The sequence below is a fragment of the Prionailurus bengalensis genome, chromosome A3 (genome assembly GCF_016509475.1).
Source record: "Prionailurus bengalensis isolate Pbe53 chromosome A3, Fcat_Pben_1.1_paternal_pri, whole genome shotgun sequence".
NCBI lineage: Eukaryota > Metazoa > Chordata > Mammalia > Carnivora > Felidae > Prionailurus > Prionailurus bengalensis.
This window is the reverse complement of record NC_057354.1, coordinates 87,760,585-87,786,297: the sequence shown is the minus strand read 5'-3', so window position 1 is coordinate 87,786,297 and position 25,713 is coordinate 87,760,585. Positions and strand designations below refer to the sequence as shown.

The 25,713-nt window shown below is 41.9% G+C and overlaps 1 protein-coding gene across 4 annotated transcripts in view; it reads left to right on the top strand.

Annotated features, from left to right (window-relative positions):
• The first annotated feature begins 8,350 nt into the window (after positions 1 to 8,350).
• The window catches only part of ADD2 (adducin 2), a 102,901-nt gene continuing 85,538 nt past the window's right edge, over positions 8,351 to 25,713 (top strand). For 2 of the 4 annotated variants that reach the window (XM_043603609.1, XM_043603607.1), the window contains exon 1: positions 8,351 to 8,752. The gene's annotated coding sequence lies outside the window, so the exon portion shown is untranslated. Of the gene's footprint in view, positions 8,753 to 8,779; positions 9,048 to 25,713 lie in introns of those variants that run through there. The other 2 variants (XM_043603610.1, XM_043603608.1) reach the window with 2 other exon arrangements.

The window sequence follows — 25,713 nt, the reverse complement described above, 5'->3', positions numbered from 1 at the left end:
GAAGGTGTGGTACAGGGGCCCTTCCCAGGGATTAGTAATCAGGCAGCTTCTACAGACAAGTTCCATCCCCTCCAAATAACTACTTCCTGCTATTTCAACTTTCATTTCCATTTTTGGTTGTAGGAAATCTTCTCCCACATCATGTCTTGCCTCCTCCCTGCTTTGTGACCACTGGAGCTGCCATCTGAGCTCTGGCCCACCAGAACCCACATGTTTATTATTCTCCCTTTCAACAAAGTCAGCTTCTTTCAAATGAGAACCTTGCTTTTCAGACTGTTGTTGCTGGGAACTGAAATATGAAGCTAAATGTGGACTTCTGGTTGGTATCTATCTACCTCAGTCCCTGGCTCCTCCCCCAAGCCTTGGCTCAGTGGGTGGAGGGAAGGTTACATTGGATAATATGTCAAACCATGCAGCTATACAACCAACAACAGGAGCACGCCTGCCTTATCAGAGGGGCTGAGCAGCAAGCTGGGTTTGTCCCTCAGACCACCCTCTTCCTAGACCTTCAACTGCTTAGATGAGGCCAACAGGCATTTTTTTTTTAATTAACTGTGAGAATAAGGCAATATTGATAATCTTTAGCAAGTTTTCATATTCTGATACTTAAATACTACATTCCTGGAATTTTCTAGTTAACACTTAAATCCAAACTAAGACAATGATCTATAATACACTAGACTGTAGGCTATTGGAATAAATTATCTTTTAACTCTGGGTAAACCTAGCAATACATGAACTTATCTCTTAGGTTTAACACATTATAAGTATGTGAAAAGTTTAAAAAAAATTAAATGAAACTTTTAAAGCTAAATTTGAACTCAAAAAGTTAGCTTAATGTATAGTGGAAAGACTTGATTAAGAACAGAAAAATTATTGATACTTTGTGCTGGACACTATTCCTGGTGGTGTATACATAATAACATTGTAATTTTCATGACCACCTTGTGATGTATAATTATATCCATTTTACATGTCAGGAAACTAGAAAACAGAAGGAACTTGACCAATATCCAGTGGGTCAGTGAAGGATGGAATCAGAGCATATGTGTAATAGTGTTAAACTCTTTACTGCCTTTTGTTCTAAAAAACACTGACCCTTGAAATATAAATGAGAGTGGGCTAGGAAATAGGTAAATGTGTTTTTTATAACCTGAATTAAAGCATGTGACTGTAGTACTTTATTTTCCACAGTGAAAGATTGGAGTGGCTTTATTTTTAGTCATGGGTTTGGCTTTTTCTTCAGGTTGAGATTTCAGAATATTAAGACCCAAAGTAATCTTACCATCTTACTAAAACCATGGATGGAAATATACTAAAATGCTTCCAAATTTTTTTCTTACACAACTGAATTAAGAAATTATCACAGGGTATATAACACTGTGTTGTATTTCTTCTTATTCTACCATTGACATGTTTGAGGTTACTGTGTAGTCTTTATCACAAGTTTTAATGATCAATTGAATGGAAGGGTTTTCTAATTGGGGATCATTTAAGTTTTCAGTTTTTTGTTCTAATCAACATGGCAAATAGCCTGATGTATTTACCTCTTTCTATATTAAAAAAATTTTTTTTTATTTATTTTTAGGATAGATTCCTAGAAGTGGAAGTCCTGAGTCACAGGTAGGTACAATCTAGGACTTGCATGAGGCCAACTTATAATACCATCAGTTCTGAGTGCCGAGTTCACCATATCCTTGCTAACAGTGGGATCTATTAAAATGATAGAATTTTAATAGATAAAAAAATGATATCTTTAAACTTAAACATTTTTGATTACTAATGAAAAAATTTATATAGTTCTTTTGGGAACTATCTGTTATTATCATTTAGCCATTTATAAGGGACTTTCTTCTCTGTTTCAGGCTCCCCCAAGTATGAAAAGTGAAAAGTGCCAGCCCAGGGCTACCTTCTAGAGACAAATAAATGCAGTCTTGAAAGTCTTGAAGTCTCTTAAAAATTGTGATAATTCAAAGCTTTACAATTACCCTTTAAATGGCCTTGCTTGTCACACATCTACTCAATTCTTTTTCCTTAATTTCATGCTTAGAAGAAATAGGCTTCAGGGTCTTCAGCCTTCATGCTTATCCCCCAGCTCCTCTGAGGTTTCCATCCTTATCCTTTCAGGACCCATAGCTATTATCTTTCATTCTATCTATTTTCATCACTTGAGGAATAAGTGCCTATTACCCTTCTTGGGAAGATTAACTTTAATAGGAATATAAACTTAAGCTAGAAAAGTAAGGAGTGGTAAGCCTTGGCCATTGGCAGTGAGAATTTTCAAGGCTGTCTAAATACCCAGCTAAATCCATAATACACCTTATGCAAGTTAGACACCCAAGCACCTTGGCCACAGAGACCGTCTTCATCTCTGTAACAACTGCTCACAAAGACCTAGCACTTGTTATATGCTGTATCTGTTCCCATACTTTCCATATGTTCCCTTGTTCTTATAACAGTCCTATAAGATAGGCATGATTATCCCTGTTTTACAGGTGGATAAACCAAGGCACAGAAAGTATATAGTCTGCTTGGGCTGCCATAATATAATCCTGTACTGGGTGGCTTAAACAACAGAAATTTCTCACAGTTTTGGAGGCTGAGAAGTCCAAGATCAAGGCTGAACAGTTTTGGTTTCTAATGAGGTTGCTTTTCCTGGTTTGCAGATTTCTCTCTCTGGCCTCGCATGGTGGGGGCAGAGAGAGAGCAAGCAGTGTGTGTGCAGTCAGCAAACTCTTGTCTCTCTTCCTCTTATAAGGACACCAATCCTATTGGATTAAGGGCCCAACCTTATGACCTCATTTAACCCTAACAACCACCTAAAATCCCTGGCTCTTAGTCACACTAGGGGTTAGGGCTTTAATATAGGAATTTTGCAGGGCACAATTCAGTCGATGGTTTTTGGTGCCTGACTCCAAAACTTCATACCCGTAACACATGCAAAATACATGCATTCCATCTCAACATCCCCAAAAGTCTTGTTCCAGCATCAGTTCTAAATTCTGAAGTCCAAAGTCTCATCTAAATGTCCTCTAAATCATGTATGGTTGAGACTTGAGATATGATTCATCTTGAGGTGAAATTCTTCCCTAGCTGTGAACCTGTGAAACCAGACAAGTTATGTGCTTCCAAAGTATAATGGTGAGCAGGCCTAGGGCAGACATTCCCATTCCAAAGGGAAGAAATTGGAAAGAAGAAAGGAGTGATGGGTCCCAAGCAAGCTCCAAACCTAGCAAGACAATTCCATTATATCTTAAGCCATCATAATAATCCTCATTGGCAGTGTCCCACCTTCCAGGTCCACTGTGGTGGAAGCCTCACCCCACACAGCTCTGCAGTGGCCCTGCCCCCTGAAGCCAGGAGGAAACAAACTTGGCCCCTGGGCCTGTGGTTAGAATGGCAGTGCTGATGATCTCTGAATCACCTTGGAGGTCATTCTCTCCTTTCCTGGAATAACAGTGTACTTTTGCAACCAAATAGTTTTGTGGTCTCCTCCAGTAGAATTCAAGAAGTTTAATAGCCTTCCTTCATTCTGTCCTGCTTTTTCTGTTCCCTTTAGTTCAAAATGGCACTGTCTTTGCTGGAAAAACCCATCTCTATTCCTGGCCTCTGCTGAGATGGCCGATTAGGTCCATGAGTTACACCCATGACCTCTTTATCAAATGGTTATTCAGCCACACCCTTCATACTCCCTTCAGAACAAGCTTTGTCATGTTTTGCAATGTAGATGGGCTGAGAATTTTCCCAGTCTTCAAGCTCTGGCTCCTTTGTGTTTAAAGAGTCTTCCTTTAATTCATCTCTCCTCTTGCATTTTGCTAGAAATAGTAAGAAGGACGCTAGTTGCACTTTCACTATTTTGCTTAGAAATCTCCTCCATTAAATATCTAATTTCATCACTTGTAAGTTCTACCCTCTATGAAACACTAGGGAACAATTCAGCCAAGCTCTCTGCCACTTTATAATAAGGACTGCCTTTCCTCTGGAGTCGGGGGCCTCTCTACCTCACCCTGATGACTCTTCCCTCTATGACCATGGTTTAGCTGTGTCTTTCTAGTCTGTAATAAGACTGTAAAACTTACTAAGGCTTGGTGTCCTATTTTGTCTGCATGACAACCCTGGATGGTAGGAGACCATTAGTTTTCTAGGGCCACCATAACAAAGTAGCCTGGCCTGGGTGACTTGAGCAACAGAAGTTTGTGTGAGATCAAGAAATCAAGGTGTCAGCAGCGTTGGTTTTCCTTTCTCCTTGGCTGTTGGTGGTTGACTTCTCCCTGTATCTTCACATGGTCTTCCCTCTATGGCAGCCTGTGTCAACATTTCCTCTTATAAAGACACCTGTCCTAGATTAGAGGACACCTAATTTTTTCATTTTTAATTATCTCATTAATTTACCTCATTATCTCTTTGAAGACCCCCATCTCCAAACATAGTCACATTCTGTGGTTCTGGAGGTTAGAACTTCAATGTAGGGATTGGTGGTAGAGGGCAGGTAGAGGAGCACAGTTCATCCCTTACCAGAGGGCAAGGGCTGTTACCCTTACTTTACAGCCAGGAAGTGAGACCTGGGGTCAGTCCTTTCTGAGTCCACCCAGTCACTGGAACTGAGACGAGCCCCAGGCCCTGGACTCCTAGTTCAGTTCTCTTTCCACAGCACACCTCAGCCATAGGGTTGGGCACACTTTTGCTTGTTGGGAGAGGGGCATCTTCAGGAGACCTAGACTTAGAATTTATCATTGGTCTTACTTTGAAAGCACTGTCATTCTCCAACCCCCCCCCTCCTGTCTTAAATTTGATTTCCCTAAAAGTAGGCCATGATTTATATTTTATTTGGGACACAAGGCCAGGAACCACTAATAGAGGAGTGGGAAAGTAATACAAGGAAGAAAAGCCAGACTATGAAACATGCATGACTGAGGAGGATACTACTGGGGGCCTCTGGGGCTCAGTCCTGCTGAGGCACTCTGGGAAACTGTGTACAGCATGCCTCAGTGGTGTCTTCCTAACACCCAGGAATGAGGGAGGTGGGCTATTCGTAGATTCCCGATGGTCGTTGGTTGAAAACTGATCCCCTGGGGTGTCAATTCCTCCAGAACCTCTGGCATGCCCTGGGGAAGGCAACTGATAAGTATGCTTTGGCCTGGAGGGTGCTAAGGCACTGTATTGGTTATCTAAAGCTGTGTAACAAATTACCACGAACATAGAACTTAACACATTCATTATCTCACCATTTCAGTGGGTCAGGAGTCACACCTGGGCATGGCTTAGCTGGGTCCTCTGCTTTAAGCTTACTCTCAAGGCAGAAACCAAGGTATCAGTCTGGGCTGGGGTCTCAGCTGAAGGCTTGGCTGGGGAAGGATCTGCTTCCAAGCTTACATGGTTGTTGGCAGAGTTCATTTCCTCTAGGACTTTTGGACTGATGACCTCAGTTTCTAGCTGGCTGTTGGTCAGGTGTCACCCTAAGTTCCTTGCCACGTAAGTCATCCTAGCATTGCTATTTGATTGGTCAAAGCATGCAAACCAAGAAGGTGCTCGAGAAAGCAAGTTGAAGAATCTTATGTAATGCAATCACAGAAGTGGCATCCCATTCCCTTTGCTGTATTCCATTGGTTAGGAGCAAGTCACAGGTCCTGCCAGCACCTAAGGGGAGGGGATTACCCCAGGACACGAATATCAGGAGGTGGAAACACTGTGGGTGTCTGATATACTGCCATCTGCTCTCTCTATAAGTTATTGCTGGCCAGAAACATTTTTTGTCAAGAGACCTGGGGATTAGAAATAATTTTACTGCAAAAAAATTTTTTATTGCAAACCAGTCAGAAAATCTAATTTTAACCTGGCTATTGGAGGCTAGCCAAATGTGATTTTTTCTGGGTCTGACATGGTGTCTTCTATGTCCCTAGTTAAGGGCTAGGTAGCTTGAGCTTTTTGTGGTGTGGACTCTGAATTCTAGCGATCTTCCCAGGATAGCCTATATAGACAACTTTTGAAAATCCTTTTTTCAAGTCCCTTTGTTGGATTTCAAAGTGAATTTGGAATTGAGCAAGAACTTCAGGAACTTCAACTAAAATTCCATATAGGCTATCAATATGGAAATTTATATGTTGAAGTCTTGCTTCCTATCTGATATTGGAACAATTCCTAAAGCCACAGGATGGTGCTAATCTTTCCAGCACTTGTCACATTCAGGTGGCATCTAAGAGAAGCTGGGGGATTTATTTTTTTTAAGACTGAGGAGTAGAAGAACAGAATCACTTTTTTGGGAAAAGAATGTATATCAGCCTATCAACTTTATCAGTGACTTGTACTAGTTCTAGTTCTGCTTTTTATTATTTTAATTTTTAGAGAGCATGAGTCGGGGAGAGGGGCGGAGGGGTAGAGAGGCAGCGGTGGGTGCGGGCATGGGAATCTTAAGCAGGCTCCACACTCAGCATGGAGCCAGATGCAGGGCTCAATCCCATGACCCTGGGATCATGACCTAAGTTGAAATCAAGAGTTGGATGCTCAACTGACTGAGCCATGAAGGTGTGCCAGTTCTACTTTTTAAAGTTAATTTTTTTGTCCCCTCCAAGAAGCCATGTGCAGGGTAGTGGTTAGGGCTCATAAGCTCTGGAGCCATATTGCTTGAGTTTGAATCCTGGCTCAGCCATCCACTAGCTGTGTGACCTTGAGCAAGTTACCTAACCTCTCTGTGCCTCAATCTTTTCAACTGTAAAATAGGAGTAATAATAGTACTGACCTTATGGAGTTCTTGTGAGGATTAAATGAATAAAAATGCATGTAAAGCCCTCAGAGCAGTGGCAGGAGCCAACAAGAGTTTGCAATTTAGTGTAGTTTAGTTTGAGAAAGCTAAATAATATATCATGAAGTGATATATTTGAGTGATGGAGATGACTTAAGGGGATTTATGAAGCCTGTTATTTCTGGACTAAAAAATTCTCTATTCTTTTTGAGTTCTATTTCAGAAAAGGGCCCACCATACCTATGATTTCAGGGCTCTGGAAAAGATGTTCCTGATTCCCTAGATATCATCACTCAGTACCAAATATCACTTACAAAATACATCTAAAATTAAATATAGTGCATAGCCACTTGAAGTGTCTCAATAAACACATCACTTCCTGGTTCTGGCCAGACAGACCTTGGGTCCCATTAGCTGAATTGCTTGTAATTCTAGCAGGTTTTGACAGGTGAATGGGGAGAGGGCTTGTGGACTCAATTCTGAAAGTGAAGGGGGAATGAATGAGAAAGAGGGGATTGAGACTTGGGGGGGGGGGTTGGAAGGGTTGGAAGAGCTACAGCAGAAAGACACAGTTTAGTGTCTCAGAATATTTTTCAGTTCTGGGGTTGTTGTGGGCATTTTCTCTTCTACATCACTAGTAACTCACATAGAGTGGCATTTTTTAAATGTTAGTGTACGAAGGAATTACTAGGGATGCTTATTAAAAATATGGATTCCTAGGCCTACCTCCAGAGATTCTGATTCTGTAGCAGCACTGTGGCGGGGTCTGTGGTTTTTATGGGAGTGTCTTAAGGCCATGGTGCCCTGGAACCTACAGGGAGCAAAGGGGCCATGAACTGGTTGGGGGAAATGACCAGGGGGCTTTTCTGGAAACCATACTTGCCCTGCATTCACATTTTTAAAAACAGAGTAAATGCTGATTGGGGGAGCTGGTGAGATTATGCGGGTCTAAAGTCCCAAGCAACCACTTGATATGCCTACTCTGAGGGCATATTGAGAAACACTGTCAGAAAGTAGAAGTGGGAGATGTCTTAGGTACACTGTCATTTTACAGAGTAAATGCCCAGAAAGGTTAAGTGACTTCATCAAGGTCACACAGCTAGTTATTGGCAGGTCTGAAACTGTAACCAAGTATTCTGTTCTCCATCCCCTTCCCCATTCACCATTCACTAAACACCTGTTCCCTCTGGAATGAGGAGAGGGGGTGAGAGGAGGAAGTAATGAGAATTGGAAGGAGCTGGGCTCACAGTTCCACAGAGTAGCACAACAAAAATTTTGCTCTAGTTGAAAATGGAGCTGGCAGAGGGATAATTTTGGCTCAGAATTCAAATGGTCAACAATTGCTATTAAAATCGCTAATAGTTAATTTTCTAAAGGCAGATGTCCTTCCCAGACAATAAACATTCCAGCTGCAAGACTTTTTTCTTTTATTAATCCCAGGGAGGATACATCCTTTAAGGGAGCTCACGTTTCAGATTTTCTTCCTAGCTCTTGGCTTTTGCGGGCAGTTGGTGGTGCCGGAGTGGACGTGAGCAGAGGCCAGGCGGCGGGACTGCGGCAGCGCGGGCGGCGCGCGCTGAGGGTGGGGGCACTGCAGCACCGCGGCCCTGGGGCAGACGGGCAGTGGCCCGCTAGAGGGGGCGCTGTGGGCGCCGCCAAGCGTCCTTTTGTCAGCGCACTCGGCCAGGAGAGCTCTCATTTCCTCCCAGCCTCGTGCGGGAAATGGATTTAATTCTGACGGCAGGGCTGTAAGGGACGAGCGGGAACGAAAGCCTTTTGTCAAGGAGTAGCAGCCTCTGTCGTCTGTAATTACCACTGACGCGGAGAAGCTGCATTGCTGGTGGAATTCCAGGCAGCTCTGACAAGTGTGGGGCTGCAGGATGGGAAGAAAACATTGCTCTGCAGATTAGCTGGGTGCATTAAGCAGACACTCAAAAGACAACAACAACAACAACAAAGCAAAACAACAGCCCACAGTGGAAGACCAGGAATGGATAAGATGCCGTGTAGGAGGTAAGCCCGTCTTGGCAATGGGTATCATGGCTTTTGCCTTGGTTTTGTTTCTTTTAATGGAATTTGAGACCCCTACAGCATCCCTCCACCGTGAGAGAGCTGGTTGGTCCAGATTGGTGAGCGTCTGCTAGTGTGGGTGTCTGCGATTCACCCTTCCCGGCGGCTGTGTGTTTCATGCCTAAAGGTTTCTGTTGACGATGTAACGTTGGAGGTTGTTTGGAAAGCGGGGCTAACTGGCGTTGGCCTCTGCATGAGGATGGTTGGATGCCCTCGCTCCGAGCGCCACGCCTGACAGGTGGGGCTTTCTTCTGGGGTCCGGGCTGGCGGGTGGCAAGCGTTGTTGCCTCGCGGGGGCCGCCCCTCCCTTCCCTTCCTGCTCAGCCGACGCCCTCCCGGGGAGCCGTGCGGGGTGCTCGGCGGGCTGGGCGCGTTCCCCCGGGCGTAGCTAAGGCTCGAGGCGGGGCATTGTGCCGCAGCTGCGGGGCCAGCAGGCGCGGTGTCGGTGTCGGCAGCCGCCTGCATTTGGAGCAGGGGAGCTGGCACGTGAGTGGGCCCCATTGGACTTGGATTTTTGTGCGACTCCACCACTTTGGAGGGATAAAAAGCCACTGCCCCCAAGAGGTCTTGCCAGTCTGTTCCTCCTCTCTTAGCTTCCATCTTCCCTCCCCTCTCTTTTTTCTGCCTTCCTTCTCCTCCCGCCTCCGGGTTGGAGGCCACCCTGGCTCGGGGAGATGGGGGTGGAGTGGGGAGGATGGGGAGCGTCTGCCAGTTTTGAAATCGCGACCACTGAGCTACCAGGTGTTGGGGGGTGGGGCGGGGCATACTGCTTTAGGATGCCGATCAGGCGCTCTGTCTAGCCTATTGTCTTGCTTTTTCTCCCCCTTCCTTTTCTTCTGTAATCTCCACCCCTTGCCAAAGAGAAAGAGAAAGACAGAAAGCCCCAGGAGAGAGAGAGAGGGAGACAGAAGGGAAGGGGGGGGGGGGGGGGGGAAGCCCCAGCCCACACCCTATCAAATTCTTTTAAAAATTGTTATGTATCTGTGACACATGATTATTACCCATCTGTTTCTTTACACCCACTCTTCCCTCTTGCTGTTTGTCGTCTAAGGTTCAACTGACTCAAATGAGCCTTATAAATAATAGAAATCAAGGCTCAGTTTGTTAAATGGACATCTTGTGCTTCCTGACTAAGCCCCAAGGAGGGGTTGGTCTGATGCCCTGATGGGAGGAAGTGATTGGAGAGGGCAGACCCACCTCCTTTCACGCCTAGTGTGTGGGTCTAGTTGAGGTACATGGGATGCATGTTTAACTTGTGCAGTAAGGGGTGTCTTTGTTAAATGGATTTAAACATTGGATTTCATTTTTGAGAAATGAAAAATGGTCCACATATGAAGTGAAAGTACTTTAAAAGAGTGAGAGCAGAGCAGAAACTGAAGTTTCAGACTTGCAAGTCACTCCAGCCACAAGCCTATGAATAGCACATGCTACAGACTTTACAAAGGGGTTTAGACTGTTGGATATTTGGATTATAGCATTCTACCTTCATTCTGTAAGGTGATCAGACTTTTGTCAGTGCATATGGACCAAGATCATGCCCAGCCCTGCCTCCCTGTCTCTTCCTGCTGCTCATCTCCCCACCCCCAATAGCAAACCTTTTATTATTATAATTTCAATATATTTTGGAGAACCACTAGAGATAAATCATTCCTTGATCCCAAATCCATATATTTCTGTGGCAAGCCATTTATTCTTTCTTGTCCAATTGCCTAGCCTTATTAGAAATCTGCCTGTTACATTCAGAATATACAACACTGCCTGAAATGACGCACTACATGTTGTTTCTAGGCTTGGGTTGAATTTGCCTTAAATGTTAGTAAGGTGCTGGAATTAGCAAATTACAGCTATTCTTAAGAGCCTACAGGTGATCAAATAGGTTTGTTGGGAGAAAGTTTAGTGTTAAGGCTTTAAATATGTATATATATAAAAGACTTCAATAAATATATTTATCACAAGGACTTTAAGACCATTTACAGGGCTTCATAAATCATAGCAAGGGAGACTAACTTAGAAGTAAATGAGAAAGAAAAAAACAAGACTAAGGGTAGAGGTATAAAATGGTATTAAGAATGAAGCTAATACAAAAATACAAGTGTGAGACCCTCTACACTTGCTAAGCGGGGAAATAAATCCAGCACTAAACTTTCGAGCATTTCATGGAAAAAGGGGACCTGACCAATCCATGGTTCATATGTTCTATCTATTCATTCACTCATTTGTTCACTTAACAAACACTCAGGACTTACTATGTACCAGGCTCTGTGCAAGGTGCAGGGACAGACATGGTCTCTGCTCTGACAGCAGTTACAGATGATTGCAAGGAACTGACATTCATTAGAAAACCTTGTATATATACGAATGTATAATTAAAAATAGTGCTGAGAGCCGTGCAGAAAAAGCATGAAACAAAACGTCCCATATCTAGAACATGAAACACAGAAACTTGTTAAGAGAAGCACAACAATTCTTGATTCTAAGAGCAGAAAGGAACTTTTTGCAAATATTACAGTGTTTGGAATGATGTCTTCAATCATGTCCTTGTTAGCCACAAGGAGGTTTTCATACCGCTGTTTTTATAGTGTTCCTTGGTGTGCACTCATATTACTTCTTGGGGCTCTCAGACCCCTGGGGTTCTGAGAATATATACATTTTGAGGGATCTGTGTCTTTTCTAAAATTAGCAGTTTTACTTCAGTGATAATATTTTTGTAATGTTTATTATATATTTTAAGAGAGAGAGAGCATGAGCAGAGGAAGGCAGAGAGAGAGAGAGACACACACACAGAATCTGAAGCAGGCTTCAGGCTCTGAGCTGTCAGCACAGGGTCTGACATGGGGCTCGAACTCACGAACAATGAGATCATGAACTGAGCCAAAGTCGGACGCTTAACCGACTAAGCCACCCAGTTGCCTCTTCAGTGATAATCTTAACATAAAAATGTGTTCTGGATTATCTTGATGGCAACCCCAAAACCCATGGTGGGGCCTGTGTTTGCCTCTGCATCTTCCCATGTGAACCAGGGGCAGGCGTGGTAGCTCAGGTCATGAGGCAGCGAGGAGTTTAATTAGAGGCACATGGAGAGAAGGGTGAGCCCACACAGGGCACAGACTTGTCAAACTCAAAGGAACAACTCCTGGGATCAGTGCTATATTGGCAAGGAATGATGCTCTCATGCTGGTTCCGCCCTCATATGGACTGGGCTGTAGCCATTTATTAGCAGCAGGTGTTGTAGTGAAAACACAATGACAGAGTTGCTGTTGCTGATTTCAGCAATAATTGGGTTAGATCTGTATGCAATACAGATTCAGTGACCTGTGATAACTACCTTATGTCCAAAACAATGAGACAGGTAACTAGGCATAATGATTGGGTGGAGCCAGACTGACTTCTAATTCACTTTTCTACTTACTAGCTGTGAAACCTGGGCAAATAACTCAACCTCTCTGTTTCTCAGTTTCTTCTTTTGATAATATGGAGATAAAGATGTGGTATTGATTTCATAGTGATATCACAAGGATTAGGGCTATTATGTGTGAAAGACTGGTAAAGTCTTCAGTAAAGTTCAATAAGTGTTAGCAATTATTATTATCTTTATTAGTATGAAATGGCACCCACTTAGGTGGGTGGTTTTTAGCAGAATTTTAAATTATGATACCTGATTATCTTAAAGTAGCAAACACATTTTTGAGGTTATCAATATTGTTTTGCACACATGCTTTAGGAGTTGTCTGCATTGGTATTGTTGAAGCCAGGATTCAGATAGTGGTAACATGTAGTAACTGGGCCTGAGACTAGATCTTTCTGTTAAGCCCCAAATGGTGTTTTAATCTTAGCAAAACAATATTATCTGTTGTATAAAGTTAATTTTATTAATTTGACATTTTAAAGTTTGATAATTACATGTGCTTGTAAATTGGCTTTGGTATTTTAGTTATATAACTAGCTATTAATGCCTAGATGTTTAGAACTGGTCTTTATGTGTGCACATATTTAATAAAAGTGATGTAGGTCAACCCTGGGTCCATGGGAAATTTTTCTCTTCAAAAGAGATAATTGTTTAGTTTAAGCATTTTGCACTGTGTGCAAGGACACACCCAAGATTCTTGGAATAGAATTTTCACTCTCTAGGAGAGAGATTGCAGCCCTAATGTTTGACTCTATATACCTTGGCTGCCATAGTTTTAGCCTGAAATAATTTTAAGACAGTAATACCAAAAACTGCCTCTGTTTTCAACAACAACAACAACAGCAAAGTCCCCCAAACTCAAAGAGCACCTATGGAATGGCAAGCTTCCAGCAAAGATTCACCCAGGCCTATCTTCCATGATAAACTACATGTGAGAGGTTTGCCAATGTTATTGAGTGAGGTGAAAAGAAAGTCTATTCTCTGTGCACTACAATGTTGGATTGTATAGATTAAAACAAGTTTATTGATTATATTCAAGTCTATTTTTATTTTTCTTTGTACCTAAGCGATCTGTCAAAGATTACAAGAAATATGTCAGTCTCCTACTATAATTGTGTTTTTGATAGATTTCCTTTTGATGTATACATATCATAGACATATGCATGTATATTGTATTATGTTACACACAGGTTATATTTGATGCAGTATTACTTAGGGCCCTGATGGCTTTCCTGGGATGGGGGACATTTAGTGCTAAAACAAGAACATGCCAAGCAAAGGAAGACAGATCTATTTTAGTTGTAGAGAAGAGGGAGATAACAAACAGTGGGCCCAGATTCTTCAAGGACTCTCCAGAAGATATGGCAGAGATGGTGCCAGCCAACGTCAACCAGCCCATGATTCAATAAGGGGCACTCCCCAGAAAAAGGAATGTTCTCTCAGCTGAATCCTAGAATAATACTCAGGCTCAAAGCACCAAACCTGAGTGGGCTATGGTGTGGTCTGGGAGAGCGTGGGGGTATTAAAAGACTCTAAGAACTTTATCAGCACCTTCCACTTTGGGTATCTGGCCCCCCCCCCCCAATCTTGATTTGTGCTGAGGGAGCCTCCAATAAAGTGGGGTTTTAACATAGCCAGCTTCAAGCCATATCAGTTCTAATCACCCCAACAGGTACAGCTGAAAATAAAGATAAATAAGTACATAAATAAATGTCATCTGGCCCAGCAGTAAATATCTCTAATGTACTTGGATGTCACCCCACAAGCAACCTGGGTAAGACCCAGAGGCTAGGGAATTTAGGATGTGGTTGCCAGAGAACAAATATCAGTGCTCCTTATGATATCTGGAATGGTCTTCCCTGAGCCAAGCCTTGAAGTGGATTTCAAGTGGCTACTTACCGAGCCAAGTAGCAAATGCCTCTGGCTTTTATGAGTGACAGCCCTAAGGATCATTTGACATCCTCTACCCCATGCACCCCCCCCCCCCAACACATGCAGACAGCTGATTGAACCAGGTGTGGACCTGTGAGGACTTGGGATCTCAGAGCTGGTGGCCATATTAGGCCAAATAAGAGAGGGAGTCAGGGTGAGGAGGCCAAAAAAAAAAAAAAAAAAAAAAAAAAAAGAGAAGCCAAACCCAAAACAAAACAACAAACCAAAACAGACATGATGCAATGATAGTGATAGGTCATCCCCCTACTTCCCGCGCCAATTTAGAGAAGAAGCCACTTGGTTTTCCTGAGGTGGCCACAGCGATTCCAGTTCTAGCAGCTTCCATGAGGCCCAGCTAGATTTTGGTTCCTATGTTGATGAGGTTGCCTTCCATCTTGCCTGGGCTAGTTTGCTTGGGTTTGTGTTTTATCAGCCACACTGCTCCTGGGTAGAACTTTGGGTTACTCCAGAGCCTCCCATTTGTCTTCCCTACATCCAACTTGAACTCCATCAATCCACAGTGATCTTGCTGAAACAAAGCAAATCTCAACGTTACTTTCAGGATAAAGCCCTAACTCCTTGCTTAGATCTGCTTTACATCTTCTTCCTTCATACTCCACCTCCTAGGTAGGCTGACCAAGCATCTTTCTGGACATGCCCCTTCTCCACAGCTCCCCACCAGCTTCCACATCTTTCTCATCCTCTTTCCTCCACCTTACATGCCCCCCCCCCACTTTGTAACTGGCAAGTTGCTTCTTTTAGAAAGCCAACCAAATAGACAAACTTCTAGCAAGCCTGATTAAGATAAAAACAATAATACTAGAAATGATATATGGAACAAAGCAGAGAAGATTTGAAATCATAACACTATGCATTATTATATCCTAACGTGAAAATCTTGATGAAGTGGACGTTTTCACAGAACATATGAGCCACCACTATTTCAGAAATCGAATGTCATGTTTCTGGATGGGAAGAGTTGATATTGCAAAGATGCCGTTTCTTCACAGATTCTGCCACATGGATGGCAGCCTTCCCAGTAACCAGAAGTGATGCAGATTTCTTCCTATTTTTCTATTCCTTTGATTATTTTCTGTGGAATTTTGAAAGGGTTACTTAACTGCATATACTCCATTGCAAATCATTGTATTGAAGGGAAGGTCAATATGTGTGCATTTGAATGTCATTTATAAACTGTTTTTCTCGAAGAGCAAGTGAAGTTATTTAACTTTGAAATGCAAAGGGACTTTATGAAGACAGAATTTCACTTAAAAAGGGACATGATTTTCAGCCCATATTTTATTATGAATTTCGTTATGTTTGCTTTCTTTACTCAGCATGGAGTCCATATAAGAATCTCTTGACTTTTGATTTTAAAAATTTATGGTGAAAAGATACTCGAAAAGTGAGGGCATGTACAGTTCTTTCTTCCTCTACTGTGTCAGATGGCAGAGCATCCATACTGATTATCTCAACAGTCCTTTATTTAGAATTTATTCGTCTTCCCTCTTAGCACCACATTTCTCTTAGATCTTTCCAACACCCTCATTTGTGTCCCAAATTAGCTACATCTGTTACCATAGTTATGCAGCTTAACCCATTCCATGCTTGTTCGTGCTGTGCTGTGCATGAGACTTCCTTTCTTGCGTTTCCGTAAGTCGTACTGTTAGTTTTCTTTCTTCTTCTCCTTCCCCCCGCCTTTTAAACTGTTTTTAAGGCAATGCATATGCATAGTTAATAAATCAGACAGGACTGAAGGGCTTCTAACAGAAAGCAACAATCCCTGCCCCACCCCAAATCCTTATCTACATACCGGCAAACTGCTTTTAGCTGTGTTTCCCATTCTGCTGTAGTTCCCTCTGTATCTCAAAATAATATGCATACACTGCTGTTTCTGAATTTATCAATTTCAATCATCATCTAGTGATCTTCTGCCATGAAAGTCAAGGATGTAATTTATTTACATCATGCCTACATCTCCTCACTGTCTTTCTCTCGTCATCCCTGCTGCTCCAGACAATGCATTTATTAAAATCTGATTTTTCATTCCATGGACTATTGACTAGGTCATTTGACTCTCTACTGTGTATAACATAAGGCTATTACTGCCTCTTCTTGCCCTGCTTCCTCCTTCCCCTCTAGCTTCCCTTTACTTTTGCATTATCAAAGTTGATAAAATATTCATTCTGTTCCATGGCCATAGTTGGTATCTATGATTTGTCTATAATTATGGTGATTCTAAAAGCTGAAAACTTTTAAACTGTTCATTAACTGGGTTGATATTGTTCACTGCACAATAAGTAATATGCTAGGATTTCATATCCTTTTCAGGGGATATTCCAGCCTTTGGGCCCCTAGGTGGCAAACACTCACAGAGTGACCCTGGGGACACCATCACCACCACAGCTGCCCTGGTTCACCCCCTGTAGGGTGCAGTTTCTGTAAGACCCCTCCAGATCCCTCTGAGATACAGAGGGATCTACAGCTGAGCTCCTGGCCAGGGCCGTGTCCTGTGATTGAGCACAGGAGAAGCGACTGGGGGGGGGGGGGGCCTGCTGCTCCACGGAGATGTGCAGTTTGCACCCCTTTATTCAGTCTCTTTTTTCTTCCTGCCCTTTATCATGCCTGCCGTATCAGAGTATAGGACACCTTCAAGGCTCTGCCACAGATCATCTGCTTCCTTGGCTCCAGCATCCTCTGCCTGAAATTTGGGCTGAGGCTTCTTTTGCTTCAAACATTAGTCACCAGTTCTCCATCTGCTTTTTGTCCTCCAGAAAGTTGTTGAAATCTCTCCTCTGATAACCACCTGCTTTTACTTCGTCATTGTAGGGTTGTGCATTTTTCTTCCCTTATGATCAATTTAATGGAGACTTAGGAGAGAGAGAGGAACATAGGGATAGGTGGGATTAGGCCTGCCATCTTGAATTAGAAGCCACGGTCATTAGTTTTCATCAAGCCATGCATGGTAGCAATAGAATAAACTAGTGGCAATGACATGATTTAAATTCAAACTCTAGTGAAGTTTGCTCTTCTTTGTTGTGAAAACGACTTCAAATGTGTGCAGTACGTATCAGCTCAATTCCAGTATCTTCTCACATCTAGAATAGTGCAGAAATACAGAAACATCCTTCTACTCCACTCTAAGATGAATGACTCTTAGCTTATGTACAGTTCTAACAAGCTCCGTTGTTTCTATTCAGAAAAGGGCAAATGGCAAATTAGAAGGGTTTGGCTAATAGTCTAAAAGAGCTCGGGATAAAATGAGGGCTAAGAGAAGACAGAAGCTTCTCTAGGGACCCTGGGTTGTAGTTATTGCCCAGGTGCTAGGGAGATCATAGGTCAGAGTTGCCAGTACTCGATTTAGATGCAGAAAGTAAGGAACTAACACAGAAAGTTAGTGAACTCACTAACAGTGTGCATCCTCTAGGGAAAGGGACTGCTAGCTTTTTTTTTTAAACCTGGTTGAGAAGGAAGGATTTGTGGGTACCAAAGGTTCTTTGTTCAGAAAGTAAATCTGGAGTTATGATGCACAAGAAATTTCAGTTGCCTCTATGTTTCCATCGAATTTAGAGATTATTGCTTCATTTTTCAGCCTTAGCAATGATCATTGAGACGGAACACAGTTTGGGGGCTCCTGCTTTATATATCTTAACTGTTAAACTTACAAGCTGTGAAAACTGTTGCCAACTGTTTGAAGCCTGTACTTGTTATACTGAATATCTATCAAGATTAAGGATGTCAAAGAATTAAAATCTGCTTTTCAAAGTCTATTATATTTATGGATCAAATGATAACACCGTCTATGATTTATCTCAAAATCTTTTTTATTGGGAGATGAGTGGATTGGGATGGACTACAAATTGCTAATTGTTGAGGTTGGGTATAATCTGTTATCTAAACTGGCACTTTTTAGAGTGAACGGAGGTGCTATTAATAATCACACTGGAACAAGAGGCATGACCCAGACACTCAGGAAAATTGTAATCTACTCTGAAGCTAGGTGATGGGTACTTGGAGTTCATTATATAGAATGCTCTCTAATTTTGCATATTTTCAAATTTTTCCATAATTAAAAATGTCTACTGTTTTATACTCTTTGCTGTTTTATTAAGATTGGAGCCTTTCATCTTAACCATGATGTTAAACATTAGTTAACTTCAAACACAAAATGAAAATAGCTAGAGAGTATTGTTAAAGGACAAATCTATTAATTTATAATAATGGGATAAAAATCCATAGATTCTGCAACTGGGACATCCAGGAAGCAATACTTAATTAAGTAGACAATGTTATAAAGCAGATCTCTAGCTTATTTATGCAAAGGAGCCTTGTTTCTATTGCTGAGTTGGGTTCATCAGGATTTTATGGATGGATGGGTGCATCCCCAGAAAGGTCAAGTCTGTTGGGAAATGAGGAGCAAAGCCAAGAAAGCAGTGTTTCTATTTGCGGAGCAAGTCCACATGCTGATCTATAACTACTTTGGTGTCTCTCCTATTTGAGGTTCTCCATTACCTTTTACCTGCTAAAATAGTCTTTCAGAGTTAGAGTTTGAGAAAGAAGGTCTCCAGTCTCGTTTTGTAATTACCATGGTATGTCATCCCACAGTTTACTGGTATTTTTGCTTCTGTGCCTGTAAGGTGGTATGGCTGAGGTACGTGGATGAGGCAGCAAGGGTGGGCTCTTTCAGGATGAGTCATTTTGTTTCTGCCAGTAAGAGGGCCCAGGTGGTTGTGGATTTGGGGTGAGGTCCTTTTGCCCTGTTCAAGGAGGGTTGAGATGAATGACTGACCAACTCCCAGATGGTACCCTGACAGGAGTACGAGGCAAGGTAGTATATAAATATGGGCTTTTTCAAGGCTAGAGTGCTGCTTCTATAGGATCAGAAACCAGTTCTGTAAAAATGATTTGTTCTGATGCTGTTTGTGTTGCTAGTATAATTTACATAATTTACTTTTGTGTCCCCTGTATTATGCAAAAGAAGGTGACTTTTTAAATTTATTTGCTGTGCTTTTTAAAGTCAAGTTTATTGAGCTATAATAAACATCATATAGTACAATTCACTATTCTTAGATGTATTGTTCTATGAATTTTGACAAATATAGACATTCATGTAACAACCACCACAATCAAGATAGAATAAAGTTCCCATGTGCCCCTTTGTAGTAAATCTCCGCCATCCACCCATGGCCCTTGATAACCACCCATCTGGTTTTGCCTTATCCAGAATGTCCAATAAATGGGATCATGCAGTGTAGTCTTTTGTGTCCAACTTCTTTCACTTTGTATAATCTTTTCGAGATTAATCCATGTTGTTACAAATATTAACAGTTTATTTCTTTTGATTGCTGCGTAATATTTCTTTGGATGGCTATACCAGTTTCTTTAGCTGTCTACCCGTTAAAAGACATTTGGGTTGTTTCCAGTTTTTGATGATTATGAATAAAGCCACTGTACATATTGCCTTATGGATTTTTGTGTATTTCCATTCTTTCGGGTAAATAAGTACCTAGGAGTGGGATTGCATCGTAGTATGGTAAGTGTATTCTTAACTTTATAAGAAACTGCCAAACTGGTTCTAAAATGTACCCCATTTTGCATCCCCACCAGCAATGTATGAGTTCTAGTTGCTCTAAACTTGGTATTGCTAGTTTGTTTTTTTAAATTCTAGCTATTATGATAGATATGGGTAGTATCTTATTGTGGTGTTAATTTGCATTTCCTTAATGTCAATGACTCCGAGCATCTTTTCATGTGCTTGAATGCCACAGTATCTTTTTGGTTGTTTCTTGTCTTTTAAATGTCTGCAAGTTTCTGCCATTCTAACAAACAGGGGAAGGGATATTTCTTTAGTCTCAAAGGGGGAGCAGAAGCATAATGGGGGTGGGGAGGAGCCATATGGGGGGATGTAGGGAGAGTTGCCTAAGAGGAAGGTAATATGGAAGGGCTGGAGGGGGTGAAGTCAGGAACTAGGGTATCTCATCCTTCCCTCCTACCCAGGCTGCTTCTTGAGCTCTTCCCTGGAGGATTTTGTGGTTTACATTATGAGGAACTACCCCCTTAGGAAGTGATGGAGGAAAGGAGGAAAACAGCTATAATATTGATCCTTTTTTTTTTTTATCCAAGTACTGGTCTTTATACATTTAGTTCAGTAAATATTTCTTTAAAATAGATGTTTGGCCCGGATCACCCCTTCTGTTAATTTTTGGGCAGAAGGGAAAGTAGAGTTACATAAACGTTCAAGAAAATGTATTTAAATTTGATATAGGGACTCAAGGAGATATTTGTATACCCATGTTCATAGCAGCATTTTCACAATAGCTAAAACACAGAAGCAACTCAAGTGGCCATAAATGGATGAATGGACAAGGAAAACATGGTGTGTCTGACATATACTGTAATAAGGATGAACCTTGAGGATATCACTAAATGAAATAAGCCAGTCGCAGGAAGACGAATACAGTATGATTTCACTTATATGAGGTACTTAGAGTAGTCAAAATCATAGAAACAGAAAGTAACATGGTGGTAGCCAGGGTCTGGGGTGGGGGAAATTTTCTAATGCCTTAATGTTTAATGGGTATAGAGTTCCAGTTTTACAAGATGAAAAGAGATCTAGAGATGTGATGGTTACACAACATTATGAATGGATGGTACACTTAAAAATGATTAAGATGGTTGGGGCACCTGGGTGGCTCAGTGGGTTAAGCGTCTGACTTCAGCTCAAGTCATGATCTCACAGTTTGTGAGTTCAAGCCCCGTGTCGGGCTCTGTGCTGACAGCTCAGAGCTCGGAGCCTGCTTTAAATTCTGTGTCTCCCTCTCTCTCTGTCATTCCCCAACTCACTGTCTCTCTCTGTCTCTCAAAAAAGGAATAAATGTTCAAAAAAATTTTTTAAATGGTTGAGATAATAAATTTTATGCTATGTACATTTTATAGCAATAAAAATGTTTAATGTGATTGAGGTATATTAGCAACAATGAATAATTTATCACAGTAGTAGGTAAATTTATTATGGTTTGACTATGAGTATCAATTAGTCAGTTGACAAGTGTTTACTTAACACCCTCTATGTCCATCTACTGTTCCAAGTGCTGGGCATGCCTCTGTGAACTAGGAGATTATACTCTAGTAAGAGAGAAGAGGCCAATGTGGGTATTTGAGGAGAGGTGAGAAAGTAGGAAACAATCTCCTTGAAGAGTCTACACCAAGGAAGGGCAGACTGTTTGGTAATATTTAGAAATAATTTGAAAGGTGTAGAGAGAGTTTTGAAATAAGTCTAGTTTGCACAGCTGTGTGCAAAGGTCAACTATTCAAATGTATACTGGAAACAAGGCCTTGTAGCATTTGACCAAAGGTAGGGCTCTTTGAGGTGAGAACAGCGGAGGAGAATGGAAAAGAGGAATTTGAGGTATTTTTGCAAGGGGATTATTACCTAGTGGAACTAGTTAATGTAAGCAAGATAAGGAAGGATGTGAAGAGTGGAGTTTGAGGCTAGATAGGGAAAAAATGAGCAGAAGTTCACAGAGACATTGGAGAATCAGAGTAGATGGGCTAGAAGGAGATGGTTAAGGAGGAGGATGTAAAATCCAGATGTTGGAAATGGTGCACTTATTGGTGGCAGCAAGATCTAGGGAATATAACCATGGGAATGGATGACTGAGACTGGGGTAGAAGGAAACATGGCTGGCATGAGAGGCCAAGGAAATGTGAGGCTGGGTGTTGGGTGTATCACTGCATGGGAATGAATGTTGAAGTCATCAGGAATCAGAAGGCCTAGTGACCCAGGGGAAGATGGTGAAGTCATCCGTGAGTGAGGGGAATGACCAAGAAATAGTGATGGAGGATAGCCACAAGGGGGCTGATGGGAAGTCTGTCCAGTTGGGAGCCGTGGGCTTCCAAATAGAAGGAAGTGGCCGTAGGTTGTACAGAGGCTATCTACACTGTGCCAAGGCCCTGAGTATGTGGGATGTGTGCTGTGAGAGAACAGTGAGCTCAGAGGAGAGTGAGCCTTTGGATTTTTTATTTTTGGATCACAGAAATGGGCTTCATGTAGCTGGATTAGGGAATCCTGCAAAGAATTATGGGATTGTTCAATGAGCTTGGCTTCCAAGGAGGCAGGAAGGTAACCAAGGAGGCATTAGTGACTTTGGGCTTGTTCAAAACTCAATTAAAGGCAATTAACAGTATATGGTGTTGTTTATGAAAGTGCTAGTCTCATGAGAGATCTCCTAGTAGTTCTTGGGGCATTGTGAGAAGAGAAGGAAAACTTCCTTTCTTGAAACATCTTGTGTTTTCATGTCATTAATTCCTGCATTCCCCCCAGCCATGCATCTCATGGAGGGGACAGAAGGCTTCTGTCCTTCCATATCACCATCTTCCTGTGGCTCTGAGATGACTCTCTTGTCTAGCCTTGCTCTGCTGATGGTGACCTTTAACATAATAAACTGCCACGGGAAAAATAAGGATTGACGGAGAAGATGTACTTTTTCATAATTCATACTTACGCATTAGAACAGGACATTTGGGGGGGGCGGGGAATGAAGCATGTTATAGGAAAGTGTGGGTTTTCTTCAATGCCTGGCCAAAAATCTCAAAAAAGTACTCTGTACTACGTGGTAATCCTGAGACATTCACTTTCCCACTCTCCAAAATGAGTATTTCACTCCTCTTTTAAAAAAAAATATCCTCTCCTCCCACTCCCACACATCTTGCTAGGTGCCTCCAATTTCATTGAAAGACAGAAGCAATGAGCTGAGTGGTCCTGCTTTTATTAGGCACCATCCTTTCTCTGGGATCTGGGCCCCCTTTCCTCATACCTTCTCAAAACCACCACTCCAGCAATTGGTCATTCTTTTTTCTGCATTGTCAGCCCTCCCCCCCACCTTTCAACATCCCCATTGGCATTCAGGCATGCTCTAGTATCTCCTACCTAAGTATCCCTGCTACTACCCCATTTCTCTCTTTATATTCTCAGCAAAACTCCTTGCAAGAACTGCCTTGTTCACTGCCTCACTTTCTCTTCCCCACTGTCTACACATGGGCTTTTGTCCCCTCTCTGCTACTGAGGCTGCTCTTGTCAAGGTCATTAGTGACCTCCTTATTGCCAAGTCTAATGGTCTCTTCTCTATTCTTATCTTACTGACCTATCAGCAGCTGTCAACACAGTGGACCTCTTCTTGAAACATTTTGTTGTCTGACTTTCTGGTACCCTTCACTCTCCTGGTTTTCCCTTGCCTCACTGGCTGTTTCTCTTTCTTCCTCTGTGGAGTTCCATTTAGCTCTACTAGACCTCTGAATGTGGGAGAGTCCCATGACTCTACCCTGGGCCCCCTATTCTCGCTTCCCCCCGGGGAGCTTTTCCAGGCCTTAGCTTTAGGTTCTGGTCTAAAGCTACATCTGGTCTCTTTTTTCTGAGAACTCTAGCTTAGTGCTACTTAGTCTTTATTGTGCATACAGATCACTTGGGAATCTTGTTAAAATGCACACTCTGATTCCAGTGATCTGAGGTAGGACTTAAGATTCTGTATTTCCAACAAGTTCCTGGGTGATGCTGAGGCTGCTGGTCTTGGGATCTTATTTTGAATGGTGCTGAGCAGTGAGGCTACAGACTTGTATTCCCAACTGCCTCCTTGACGTTTCTACATGGACGTCTTACAGGTAACTCAGATCAAGCCTAACAACCCTAGCAGAGTCTTAATTTCTTTCCTCAAACCCACTTTTTTCTGTATTACATTATCTTCCCAGTTGTTCATACCAAAAATCTTGGAATTTTTCTTGGTTTCTCTATTTTCTTCACTTTCCCATCCAATCTATCAGCAAATTCAATTGGCTTAATTCTCTAAAACATATCCCAAATCTTTCACTTGGCTCCACCATAATAGTAGTAGCTAAAATTTATTGAGCACTTTCTACATATCAGGCTGTGTTAATGATTTGTTATAGACTGAATGTTAATGTCTCTCCAGAATTCATACATTGAAATCTAATCCCTAATACAATGGTATTTGGAGGTGGCGCCTTTGGAGATGATTAAGTCATGAGGGCTCTGCAATAATGAGATTAATGACATTATAAAAGAGATCTCAGAGGGGTGCCTGGGTGGCTCAGTTGGTTAAGCATCTGACTTTGGCTTGGTCATGATCTCATGATTCGTGGGTTCAGGTCCCGCTTCGGGCTCTGTGCTAACAGCATGGAACCTGGAGCCTGCTTCAGATTCTGTGTCTCCCTCTCTCTCTGCCCCTCCCCTACTCATTCTCTCTCTCTCTCTCTCTCTCTCTCTCTCTCTCTCAAAAACGAACATTAAAAAAAAATAAAGAGATCTCAGAGATCTCCCTTGCCCCTTCTGCTATGTGAGGACAGTGAGAAGACAGTGGTCTATAAACTGGAAAGCAGGCTCTCACCAGACACCAAATCTGCTGGTGCCTTGATCTTGGACTTCCCAGCCTCCAGAACTGTGAGAAATAAATTTCTGTTGTTTATAAGTTACCCAGCCTATAGTATTTTGTTATGGCAGCTTGGGCTAAGACAGTGCTGTGTTTTTGTATTTATTATTAAAACTCTAATTGCAACAATTGTATAAGGTCAAGTATTATTAATCTCATTATTTAGATGAGGAAAACTTATTTCTAGGTAATGCTACATAGATGAACAGTTTAAAAACCCAATTTACTCTTTTGGTTTATTTTTCTCCTTTGTTGTAAATATGGTTGTCAATAGGGCTATTGATATACTTAGAGAATTATGGAGATGTTATTTTAAGGTTTTGGTGTCCTTGCTAAGCACAAATTATATTGCAAATGTCCATAAGTCAACGTCCAATTCTGTGCATCTTCCAGAATTTATAGTCTCTTTTGCATTCTCAAACCATTTTTGGCAAGGGCTATATGCATTTAAAATGCTAAAAATATTTGTGTCTGATAATTATAATATTGTGATGCACCTTACAAAGACATTGTGTCTTGTGCATCCTTGTGCAAAGCAGGGATTCTTTATTTTCACCCCTGAATTTCTGGTAACCCATAGGATACATTGACAACACAACCTTCAAGCTCCAAGATGTATTCCTTTCCTAAGCTTACTCTGTGTTGGTCAGTTTCAAGAGTGTTGCGCTGTGTTGTTTTTCACCCTTACAACCTATGATGACAAGTAGCTGGGGTTCAGGAAAAAGCAGCCTACATGGTCTGCTAGACCATGGTCTTATAGATGGAAAGTAGTGCATATGAAGAAAGTCTCAAATGTGGGGTTGTTTAGACTGGAGAGTAGGTTGAGCTCTTTGCTACACTGTTAATGTTAAAGGAAATTCTTAGTAAACTTGTTGGTAAAATAAAGACATCTTTTGTAATAGGAGTAATTTACTTAGCTTTATTTTTTTTTATCATTTTTTATAAGTTTATTTGAGAGGGAGAGAGCAGGGGAGGGTCAGAGAGAGACGAGGAGAGAGAATCCCAAGCAGGCCTCATACTGTCAGTGCAGAGACCAACGCGGAGCTTGATCTCATGCACCGTGAGATCATGATCTGAGCTGAAGTCAAGAGTTGGGTGCTTAACTGACTGAGCTACTGAGGTGC